This window comes from Sapajus apella, unplaced genomic scaffold, assembly GCF_009761245.1.
Source record: "Sapajus apella isolate SASKATOON/1434 unplaced genomic scaffold, GSC_monkey_1.0 scaffold35, whole genome shotgun sequence".
In the NCBI taxonomy this organism is placed as follows: Eukaryota; Metazoa; Chordata; class Mammalia; order Primates; family Cebidae; genus Sapajus; species Sapajus apella.
The window spans coordinates 17467490-17479719 of record NW_022436975.1 but is presented as its reverse complement, the minus strand read 5'-3'; the positions used below and the strand labels follow the sequence as shown (position 1 = coordinate 17479719).

The 12230-nt window shown below is 40.1% G+C and overlaps 1 protein-coding gene across 1 annotated transcript in view; it reads left to right on the top strand.

The window, feature by feature from the left end:
* The window catches only part of VCPIP1 (valosin containing protein interacting protein 1), a 35238-nt gene that overhangs the window by 16897 nt on the left and 6111 nt on the right, over positions 1-12230 (top strand). The window lies entirely within an intron of this gene.

The window sequence follows — 12230 nt, the reverse complement described above, 5'->3', positions numbered from 1 at the left end:
CAATGGTGTGATCTTGACTCACTGCAACCTCTGCCTCCCGGGTTCAAGCGATTCTCCTGCCTCAGCCTCCTAAGTAGCTGGGATTACAGGCATGCGTACCACGCCCAGCTAATTTTGTATTTTTAGTAGAGACAGGATCTCCACGTTGGTCAGGCTGGTCTCAAACTTCTAACCTCAAGTGACCCACCCCCGTCGGCCTCCCAAAGTACTGGGACTATAGTTGGACATAGTGGCCCATGCCTGTAGTCCCAGCTACTCAGAGAGTGAGGGAGGAGGATCACTTGAGCCCAGAGGGTTGAGGCTGCAGCAAATCACAATCATACCACTGCACTCCAGCCTGGGTGACAGAGCAAGACCCTGTCTAATAAAAATAAAAAATAATAATAATGAATTATATAAATAGGCAGCAGGCCAGGTGCAGTGGCTCATGCTTGTAATCCCAGATGCTTATAATCCTAGCACTTTGGGAGGCCAAGGCAGGAGAATTGCTGGAGCTCAGGAGTTTAAGACCAACCTGGGCAACATGGCGAAACCCCATCTCAACTCAAAATACAAAAAATTAGACAGGCAGCATGGTGGCACATGCCACCTATAATCCCAGCACTTTGGGAGGCCGAGGCAAGCTGCCCCCAAAGGCAAAACGGTGAAACACCATCTCTACTAAAAATTCAGAAATTAGCCAGACACAGTGGTGCCTGCCTGTAATCCCAGCTATTTGGGAGGCTGAGGCAGGAGACTGCTTGAACCTAGGAGGCAGAGGTTGCAGTGAGTTGAAATCACACCACTGGCACTCCAGCCTGGGTGACAGAGCAAGACTCTGTCTCAAAAAAAAAAAAAATGCGTTTTGACTTACGAGTTTATCTGACTGTAACCCATTGTAAGTTGAGGAGCATCTGTATAGATCAAATTGGGGACAGTTGATATCTTGACAACATTGAGTCTTTTGATTCATGAAGATGTTATATTTCTTGTTTTTGGTTTTTTTGAGATAGGGTCTCACTTTGTTACCCAGGTTGGAGTACAGTGACACAATCACAGCTGACTGCATTGTTAACCTCCCTGGCTCAGTTGATCCTTCCAACCTTGGCCTCCTGAGTAGGAGGGACTACAGGTGCGCACCACCCTGCCCTGCTAATTTTTGTATTTTTTTGCAGAGATAGGGTTTTGCCATGTTGCCTAGGCTAGTCTTGAACTCCTGGGCTCAAGTCAACTCCCTGCCTCAGCCTCCCAGAGTTCTGGGATTACAGGCATGAGCCACTGTGCCTGGCCAAAAATGTTATATTTCTTCATTGATTTAAGTCCTTAATATCTCTCATCAAAATTTTGTAATTTACAGCATATAGGTCTGGCACATAGTTTGTTAGATTTAGACCATGAAATATTTGATTTTTGGATGATATGGTAGAAGATGCTTCTAAAAATTTAAAATTTTCTGTTATTCATTTCTAGTACATAGAAATAAAATTGGCTTTCTTCTTCTTCTCTTTTTTTTTTGGATACAGGGTCTGTCTCTGTCCCCCAGGCTGGAGTGCAGTGGCGCAATCTTGGCTCACTGCAACCTCTGCCACCCACCCCCAACTGCCAACCAGGCTCAAGTAATTCTCCAGCCCCAGTCTCTAGCCCCAGCCTCCCTAGTAGCTGGGACCACAGGTGTGAGCCACCACACCCAGCTAATTTTTGTATTTTTTGTAGAGACAGGGTTTCACCATATTGCCCAGGCTGGTCTCAGACTCCTGAGCTCAAAGTAATCCCCCCGCCTCGGTCTCCCAAGGTGCTAGGATTACAGGTGTGACCTACCGTACCCAGCCAATAAAAAAAATTTTTTTTAACATTGCCCTTGTACCCTGTGTATGACCTTGCTAAACTCACATATTTTTGCAGGTTTTTTTTTTTTTTTTTTAGCAGATTCTTATCTGTGTAGGTCATCATGTCTTTGGAAATAAAAGACAATTTTATTAGCAATGGGTAGAATCTTTAGTTCAGTGTTGAGTAGGAATGGTGAGAGTAGACATTATTTCCTTTTTCCATGTCTTGGAAGCATTCAGCTTGCAGGTGAGCAAGAAGAATATACAGGGAGTGCCTGATTAAGGATTTTACAATCTTAAGATTGTAAGATTGAGGACATTCCTTTCTGTTCCTGGGTTTGCTGAGAGTTTATGTTATGAGTGGATGTTGAATATTGTCATATGCTCTTTTCCTACATGTATCAAGATGATCATATGGTTTTTCTCTTTTGGTTTGTTGATATGGTGAATTACATTGATTTTTTTGAATATTGAACAAACTTTACCTTCTGGATTTAGTTTGCTAATATTTTTTTGAGTGTTGTGATTGTGTTCATGAAGGATGATTATCTGTATAGTTTTCTTGTAAGACTGTTTAATTAGAGTGGCTTCATAAGATAGCATTGAGAAGCATTGCCTCTTCTTTTCTTCTGTTTTCTCGTAGATTTTATAATAGTTTTATTTTAGTTGGTAGAATTCACCAGTGAAGTCATTTTTGCTTGGAGTTTTCTTTGTTAGGCAATTTTTTTAACTACAAATTTAGTTTATTTAATAGAATACTCTTAAAGTTATCTATTTCTTCTTGACTAAGCTTTGTTAGTTTTATTTTTCAAGAAATCTGCCCATTTCATCCAAGTTATCAAACGTATTAGCATAAAGTTGTTTCTAATATTCCCCTATTGTTGTCCTTTTAATGTCTGTAGAATCTGTAGTTCTTTCATTTCTGATCTTGGCAACTTGTGCCTCCTTTTTCTTTTCTTTTTCTTTTTTTTTCTTTTTGGGACTGACCAGTCTGGTTGTTGGTCTTTTCGAAGAAACAACATTTGAATTCATAGGGTTTTTTTGGTCGAAATGTAATTTTTCTGATTTCAGTTTCATGATTTCTGCTTTTATGTTTATTTTTTCCTTCCTTCTACTTGCTTTAGGTTTAATTTGCTCTTTTCTTTCTAATTTCTTTATTTTATTTTTTGAGACAGAGTCTCACTCTGTTGCCCAGTCTGGAGTGCAGTGGTGCGATCTCAGCATACTGCAACCTCCTCCTCCTGGGTTCAAGCAATTCTCATGCCTCAGCCTCCCGAGTAGCTGGGATTACACGTATGCACCACTATACCCAGCTAATTTTTGTATTTTTAGTAGAGATGTGGTTTTGCCCTGTTAGCCAGGCCGGTTTCTAACTCCTGGCCTCAAAAGATCCACACACGTTGGCCTCCCAAAGTGCTGAGATTACGGGCATGAGCCCCTGCGCCCAGCCTATAAATTGTATTTTAATATAGGCATTTAAAGCTATAAAATTCTCTCTAAGCATTCCTTCCCTTCTTTTTTTTTTTTTTTTTTTTTTTTTTTACATCTCCCTCCTCTCTCCCCCACCTTTTTTTTTTTTTTTCTCTGAGACGAAGTCTTACTCTGTTGCCCAGGCTGTAATGCAGTGGTGCAATCTCGGCTCACTGCACCCTCCACCTCCAGAGTTCAAGCGATTCTCCTACTTCAGCCTCCCAAGTAGCTGGGATTACAGGCATGTACCACCATGCCCTGCTAAATGTTATATTTCTAGTAGAGTTGGGATTTTGTCATGTTGGCTAGGCCGGTCTCAAACTCCTGACCTCAGGTAATCTGCCCACCTCAGCCTCCCATAATGCTGAGATTACAGGTGTGAGCCACTGTACCCAGCCTTTTTACATCCCTTTTAAACTTTTTATCTTTCATTTCAGTCTACTTTGTTTTCTTTTCTTTTTTTATTTATTCTATTTTCTGAAATATAGATACTAATTATTGGTTTTTAGAAGTTAGTATTTAATTAGGATTGATTATGGGGATTCCAGTAATCTGGATCTGTATGCACTGTATTCCATGCAACTGCAGATAACTTCCGTCAGTTGTGTTTTGTGTGTGGGAGGGGGTTGGTGGATAAGGGGGTAGTATGAGGATGGCTGTCTTTACTATTTTAAAAATAGTTTTGTTTTAGTTTGAAATTATTTTTTAAATGTTAACTATGTTGCTGAGACAATTCAATGGGGAAATAATAGCCTTTTCAACAAGTGGTGCTCAGACAATTAGATCTATCAACATGAAAAATATTGAAGTTTGACCTCTACCTCATACCATATACAAAATTAATTCAAAATGGATCAAAGACATAAGTTTAATTGCTAAAACTAGAAAACTCTTAGAAGAAAATATGGGCATAAAATGTATTGACTTTGAATTAGGTATAATCTTAGATATGAAAACGAAAACACAAATAATAAGAGAAAAAAGTAGATAAAAAGTGAACTTCTGTGCTACCAGTGATACCATCGAGGAAGTAAATACACAACCCACAGAATGGGAGAAAAGTTTTGCAAACCATGTATCTGAGAATGGATTTGTATCTAGAATATGAAGAACTCTTAAAACTAAACAAAAAGTTTTGCAAACCATGTATCTGAGAATGGATTTGTATCTAGAATATGAAGAACTCTTAAAACTAAACAAAAATGACAAATAACAGTTAAAAATGGGCAAAGGATATGAATAGATTTCTCTCCAGAGAAAATATATAAATGGCCAATCATACGTGAAAAGATGCTCAACATCATTATTCATCGGGGGAATGCAAATCAAAACAAAAATGAGGTGGTATAATACTTCATACTCACTAGCCTGGCTGTGGTCCAAAAGTTGCATAGGAAGAATTGTAGGCGAAAATGTAGAGAAATTGGAACCCTCATATGCTGCTTGTAGAAATGTAAAAATGGTGCAGACATTTGGGAATTTTGGCATTTCCACAGAAGATTAAATGTAGAGGTACTATATGGTCCAGCAATTCTACTCTTAGGTCTATGCCCAAGAGAAATGGAAACATATGTCCACACAAAATTTGTACACAAGTGTTCATAGGTGAGTTATTCTTCATAGCCTAAAATGGAAGTTACCCAAATGTCCATCTACTGATGATTGGATAAATAAAATGTGGTATAACCATACAATAAAATATTATTTGGCAATAAAAAGTAGTAAAGTATTCATCATACTCATTACATCATGGATGAACCTTGAAAACATTATGTCATATGAAAGAAGCCAGTCACAAAAGAGCATATAGTGAAATATCCAGAATGGGAACACATAGAGAGACAGAGAGTAAATCAGTGGTTTCCCTAGGGCTGGGAATGAGGTAGAGGGAATGACTGCTAAGGTTCAGGGTTTCTTTTTGAGGTGATGAAACTGTTCTAAAAGTTGCACAACTGTGTGAATATGCTAAAAACTGGCTATACACAGTAGCTCATACCTGTAATCCCAGCACTTTGGGAGCCGGAGGTGGAAGGATCACTTGAGCCCAGGAGTTTGAGACTGCAGTGAGCTATGATTGCACTACTGCACTGCAGTCTGGGTGATAGAGGGAGACTCTGTCTCTTAAAAAATCTGTGTATATAAACTATATATATATATATCCCAAACCATTCAGTTATATACTTAAAAAGGGTGAATTGTATGTGAACTATATTTCAATAGAGTTGTTTTATTTATTTATTTTTTAATTTTTGAGACAAGTCTTGCTGTGTCACCAGGCTGGAGTGCAGTGGCATGATCTCAGCTCACTGCAACCTCTACCTCCCGGCTTCAAGCAATTTTCCTGCCTCAGCCTCCCGAGTAGCTGGGACTACAGGTGTGCGCCACCACACCCAGCTAATTTTTGTATTTTTAGTAGAGACGGGGTTTCACCATGTTGGCCAGGATGGCCTCATCTCTTGACGTTATGATCCACCTGCCTTGGCCACCCAAAGTGCTGGGATTACAGGCATGTGCTACCGCACACAGCTGAGTTGTTATATTTCTTAGAATGTTACATGTGGTATTTATCATTAAGAGGTAATTTCTCTGAAGGGGTTGGCTTGCTTACTCAGCCCACAGCTCTCAACCCCTCATGGGATGGGCAGCACCCAGGTCAGCAGATACAGGGGCCAGGACTAGTGGTTCTGGACACCGGCAGGAGTAGGACTCTGTGGGGCCAACTCTGTGCAGCCCTGCGGCAGTGTCTTGGGAGGTACCAAGAGCCCCAAAGGGCACATGTGCTCTTTTAGCTTTCCCATCCACAGATAGCTTAAGTGTTTAACAGCTCAGTGGAGGGTGAGGGTGACAGCCTTTTGCACCCACCCTCTTGGTACCCAGGTTCTCGTCTGGCATCCAGGAAGAATTAGGTCGCACAAAAGAATTGAAGGGTGGATAAAGTGGAGAATTTTACTGAGTGGTGGAAGTGGCTCTCAGTGGGATGGGGAGCTGGAAAGCAGATGGAGTAGGAAGGTGTTCTTCCCCTGGAGTTCAGCTGTCCCTGACCAAACTCTTCTCTGAAGTACCCCCATCAAGCCATCCCTCTGAAGTCAAGCTGCCTCTCTCTGACATCCAGTTGTTTCTTCTCTTCTGTCCGTCTCTGCCACTCTGCTGGTCTGCTGGTCTGCCTGGGGTTTTTATGGGTACAGGATGGCGGGCAGGACAGGCAAAAAAAAGCAACATTTGAGCAAGAAAACAGGAATACATGTTCTCACTTTGGACCACAGGTCCAGGCTTGAGGGTGGGCATCCACCAGGGACCCTGCCCTTTTTTGCCTAGTATTTCCCTGCCTCCTTTCTGTATCAGAACATCTGAGATCAAATTCTGGATTTTTTACACTCTTACTTCTAAGTGTCAGTTTATTTGTAAAGTGGGTATGATAATGTCAGGGTGATGGTGAGGATCAAAGGAAATAGTGGATGTATAGCAGTTAGCAAATGGTCTGATGCCTAATAAATACTTAGCAAATGTTTGTTGTTACAAGAATTCCAGCTGTTATTTGCAGAACTGAAATTCTGACTATAACACAGCCAGTTGAAATGGATCATCCTCAGAAAAGTAATTTACCTTCCAAAATAGAATTTTTTCTGACTTTTGTGGTAAATTTCTTTTTCTTTTTCTTTTTTTTTTTTTTTTTGAGATTGAGTCTCACTCTGTTACCCAGGCTGGAGTGTGGTGACACAATCTCCATTCACCACAACCTCCGCCTCCCAGATTCAAGCAGCTCTCCTGCCTCAGCCTCCTGAGTAGCTGGTATTACAGGCGCCTGCCACCATGCCTGGCTAATTTTTGTATTTTTAGTAGAGACAGGATTTTGCCATGTTGGCCAGGCTAGTCTTGAACTCCTGACCTGAGGTGATCCACCCTCCTCAGCCTCCCAAAGTACTGTGATTACAGGTGTGAATCACTGTGCCTGGCTGGTAAATTTTTCTCTATATTTTGTAACAGATTCATGTGGCAAATTATTATTATTAAGCTCAGGGATACAAGTGTGGGTTTGTTACATTGGTAAACCTGTGTCATGGGGGTTTGTTATACAGACTATTTCATCACCCAGATATTATGTCTAGCACCCATTGGTTATTTTTCCTGATCCTTTCCCACCTCCCACTCACTACCCTCCAAAAGGCCCACATGTGGTTGTTCCTCTTTATGTGTCCATGTGTTCTCATCATTTAGCTCACATTTTTTATAATTATCATTATCATCATCATCATCATCATCATCCTGTAGTCAAAGAATCAAAACATGTCAACCACTCTCAATCCCAGGCATTTACCTCCATCATCCAAAAAAAGGAAAGGAGCATACATACCTCTCTTATTTTATTGAAGTCCACCTTAACATATAGATGGCTACATCTACATTTGAATAACAGTATTGCTCATTATAACTAAACTATACTATTACTATTTCTGTTCTTCATATTTGTAAAGGTATTCTAAAATTCACTAGCTTAGGCCGGGTACGGGTTATAGCTCATGCCTATAACCCCAACACTTTGGGAGGGCCTAGGTGAGTGGATCACCTGAGGTCAGGAGTTTGAGAGCAACCTGGTCAACATTGTGAAACCGCATCTCTACAAAAAATACAAAAATTAGTTTTGTATGGTGGCGGGCACCTGTAATCCTTGCTATCTGGGAGGGTGAGGCATGAGAATCGCTTGAACCAGGAGGCGGAGGCAGCAGTGAGCTGACATCGCGCCACTGCACTCCAGCCTGGGCAACAGAGCTGAGAGCAGATCCCATTCCCCCCAACACCCAACAAAAAAATAAAATAGAGTAAAATTAATTGGCTTAAAATATAGTAAGTTTTCTGCCAGGTGTGATGTCTCATGCCTGTAATCCCAGCGTTTTGGAAGGCCAAGGTGGACAGATCACTTGAGCCCAGGGGTTCAAGACCAGTCTGGGCAACATGATGAAACCCCGTCTCTACTAAAAATACAAAAATTGGCTGGATGTGGTGGCATGCGCCCGTAGTCTTAGCTACTGGTGAGGCTGAGGTGGGAGGATTGCTTGAGCCCAGGAGGACAAGGCTGCAGTGAGCCATGATCATGCCACTGATCATGATCACATACTCCAGCCTTGTTGACAGAGTGAGACCCTGTCCCCCACAAAAAAAAAATATATATATAGTAAGTTTTCTTGCATATTTTTGTACAGAGAAATGAAGAAATGAATGGCAAATTTATTTTTAAGTTTATAATACTCAGCTTTGCCTGTGTTTGAACTTTATAAAAATGGAATTATGTTTTATACATTCTTTTATTATTTCTTTTTTGTTTGTTTTTTTTTAGACAGAGTCTCACTCTGTTGCCCAGGCTGGAGTGCTGTGGTGCCATCTGGGCTCACTGCAACCTCTGCCTCCTGGGTTCAAGTGATTCTCCTGCGTCAGCCTCCCGAGTAGCTGGGTTTACAGGCACCTGCCACCATGCCTGGCTAATGTTTTTGTATTTTTAGTAGAGGTGGGGTTTCACCATGTTGGCCAGGCTGATCTTGAACTCCTGACCTCGTGATCCGCCCACCTTGGCCTCCCAAAGCACTGGGATTACAGGCGTGAGCCCCCTTGCCCAGCAGATACGGTTTTTTTTTTTTTTTCAAGATGGGGTTTTACTCTCAGGCTGGAGCACAGTGGTATGATCATAGCTCACTGCAGCCTCCACCTTCCAGGTTCAAGTGATCCTCCTGCCTCAGCCTTACAAGTTGCTGGGACTACAGGCATGTGTCATCACACCCAGCTAATTTTTTAAATTTTTTGTAGCAGCAAGGTCTCCTTATGTTGCCCAGACTGAAACTCTTAGGCTCAAGTACGTTGACCTGCCTCAGCCTCCCCATGTGCTGGGATTACAGGCATGAGCCCCACACTTGGCTGACTTGCTTAGTTTAGCAACATTTTTCCAGATATATCCAAGTTATTGAGTTCATCTATATTCATTTTCACTGCTGCATAGTATTCTGTTGTATTGTTTTAACACTATTCATTGTTCTACTGATGAGCTTTTGGGAAGTTTCCAATTTTTTAATGTAAAGAAGAACTATAAGTACTAGTATACATGTCATTAGCATATATGAGTAATTAAATTGTTGATATGTGATAGAGAAATTTTAATGTGCCTTGCTTCTTAAAATTCAAAGGAATATATAAAACCTAAACAATCTCTCTTTACCTGCCAAAAAAATTCTAAACAATACTTAAAAGTATCACAACGGTATTTGTATTGTATTTAAACTATATCCATTGATCTTTTTTTTTTTTTTTTTTGAGACAGAATGTTGTTTTGTTGCCTAGGCAGGAGTGCAAGTGCCGCAATCTCAGCTCACTGCAACCTCCGCCTCCTGGTTCAAGTGATTCTCCTGCGTCGGCCTCCTGAATAGCTGGGACTACAGGCGTGTGCCACAATGCCTGGCTAATTTTTGTATTTTGAGTAGAGATTGGGTTTCTCTATGTTGGCCAGGCTGATCTTGAACTCCTGACCTCGTGATCCACCTGCCTTGGCCTCCCAAAGTGCTGGTATTATAGGTGTGAGCCACTGCTCACTGCTCCCGGCCTATTTATCTAAATTTTAATAGCTGCATATACTTCCATCAAGTAGCTAGGAAATAATTTACTTATTTCTGTTTGAAAATTTTTCTATTGTTTATTGTAAGTAATACTGCGATGAACATGTGTGGAACTATGACTCTTTCTAGGGATAGCCAAGAGAAGGAACCACAGTAGGAATCTGGAAACAAATGCAACACCTTTTTTTTTTTCTTTTGAGATGGAGTCTCGCTCTGTTGCCCAGGTTGGAGTACAGTGGCGCCATCTTGGCTCACTGCAACATCTGCTTCCTGGGTTCAAGCAATTTTCCTGCCTCAGCCTCCCCAGTAGCTGGGATTACAGGCACACATGCCACCCCACTTGGCTAATTTTTGTATTTTTAGTAGAGACTGGGTTTCACCATGTTTGCCAGGCTGGTCTCAAACTCCTGACCTCAAGTGATCTGCCAGTCTCGGCCTCCCAGAGTGCTGGGATTACAGTTGTGAGCCACCATACCTGGCCACAAAACCTTTTTGCTCTAATAGAAGAATTAAAACATATTCACTACCTGATTGATATTAGGCACTGTGGTATGTGCTTCGATGTTTTAATGTGCTTAAATGTTTTCTCATTTAAGTCTTAAATAATTGAGTGAAATGAGTAATATGCCCATCATTATACTTACCCAATTGTATTCTAATAATCTGTTTGTATCTGTCTTTTAAGAATTATGGTATTTTATTTTTAAATCATCAGAGTCTATTTTAGTTCCTGGCACATAGTGAGGCTCCATAGACGTTATCTACTCAGACGAATGTTAAAAGCTTTGCCTTGAGGCAGTTTTGGCCTTATAAAATTCTCTTCTTTGCTCCCTTTGTTTCCTGAGCTATAGTGTATAGATCTCTGAGAACAGGGATTGGTAACCAATAAACTGATTCCAGATGTACCCAGAAAAGCAGTATTTAGACCGCATCTCAAGACTTCAACTTTTGCCAGTCTCTTTTTGTCAGTTATCTCTGCTGAAAATGTGTCAAGAGGAAATTCTACTTGAATTTTTATTAATTGATACTTTACCTACCATTGAAATTAATGTTTATTTGAAATTAACATATGTTATTTATTCATTTGCAGTTATTTTCTCTGGTTATTTGGAATATTCTCAGAGAGATAAATTAGAACCATTGAAGCACTTTTCAAGGAAGGAAGAACTATTCTTAATATCCTGTAAAACTGGAGAATGCCTAAATGCCCACAAAGCATTTCTGATTTATTCATTATCCCTCCTCTCTGAATTTCTGTAGCAAAATTAGTTTGCTTTTTTCCTTTATATTTTGCCATAAACATATTACTATATAACATATATTATAAAAAGTTCTTTATCTTTTTTCAAAATAGAAAGCATATAATTTTGTAAATTGGAAAACCCTTACTGTCATGTATGTGGGGTATACTTTGAGTGACACATTTAAAGTGTAAAGGAGTGGATTTTTAAAAACACATGATTTTTTAAAAATATGCAGGCTAAAACAAGTATAAAATTTTTAAATACCCTGTAGTGAGACCAACTTCTTGACTAGAAAATAAAAGAAGTTTTAAGTTTTTATCTGCTGTTACTGCATTAGTGGACCAGGAGAAATAAATAGCAGTGAGCCTGGTGAGGAACATCCATAACCCACGCTTACTTGGGTGGTTCTGGCCTACCAGAAATGAATAAGAATTATTTCAAAGGAATTTAATTGAATAGGTATTTAACTATGGGATATCTTATTTAAAAAAATATATATTTTAATATATATGTATATAATATATTAAAATATATATATAATATATATATATATATATTTTTTTTTTTGAGACAAGAGTCTTGCTCTGTCGCTCAGACTGGAGTGCAGTGGTGCAATCTCAGGTCACTGCAGCCTCCACCTCCCGGGTTGAAGCGATTCTCCTGCCTCGGCCTCCCAAATAACTGGGACTACAGGCGTGTGCCACCACGCCCGGCTAATTTTTTGTATATTTAGTAGAGACAGGGTTTCACCGTGTTAGCCAGGATGGTCTCAATTTCTTGACCCCATGATCTGTCCACCTTGGCCTCCAAAGTGCTGGGATTGCAGATGTGAGCCACTGCACCCAGTCAGAATCTCATATTTTTTATATTTGTGAAAGATACATACTTACAGCACACTGTGAAAACACCTTTCTGGTATTTTACAATGCAATAGAATGACTTGATTTTTAGTTCAACACACTGTACAGCAAGTTAGGTATACCTCACTTTGCCTTTGTGGATGTTTTGGCAAAGTTTATAATTTGAATTTTAGTAATAAAAGTATATTTTTTTATTCATTTACATGTGTTTTCCTTATAGCTCAACTGTTTGTTTCAAGCCCTGTTTTTTTTTTT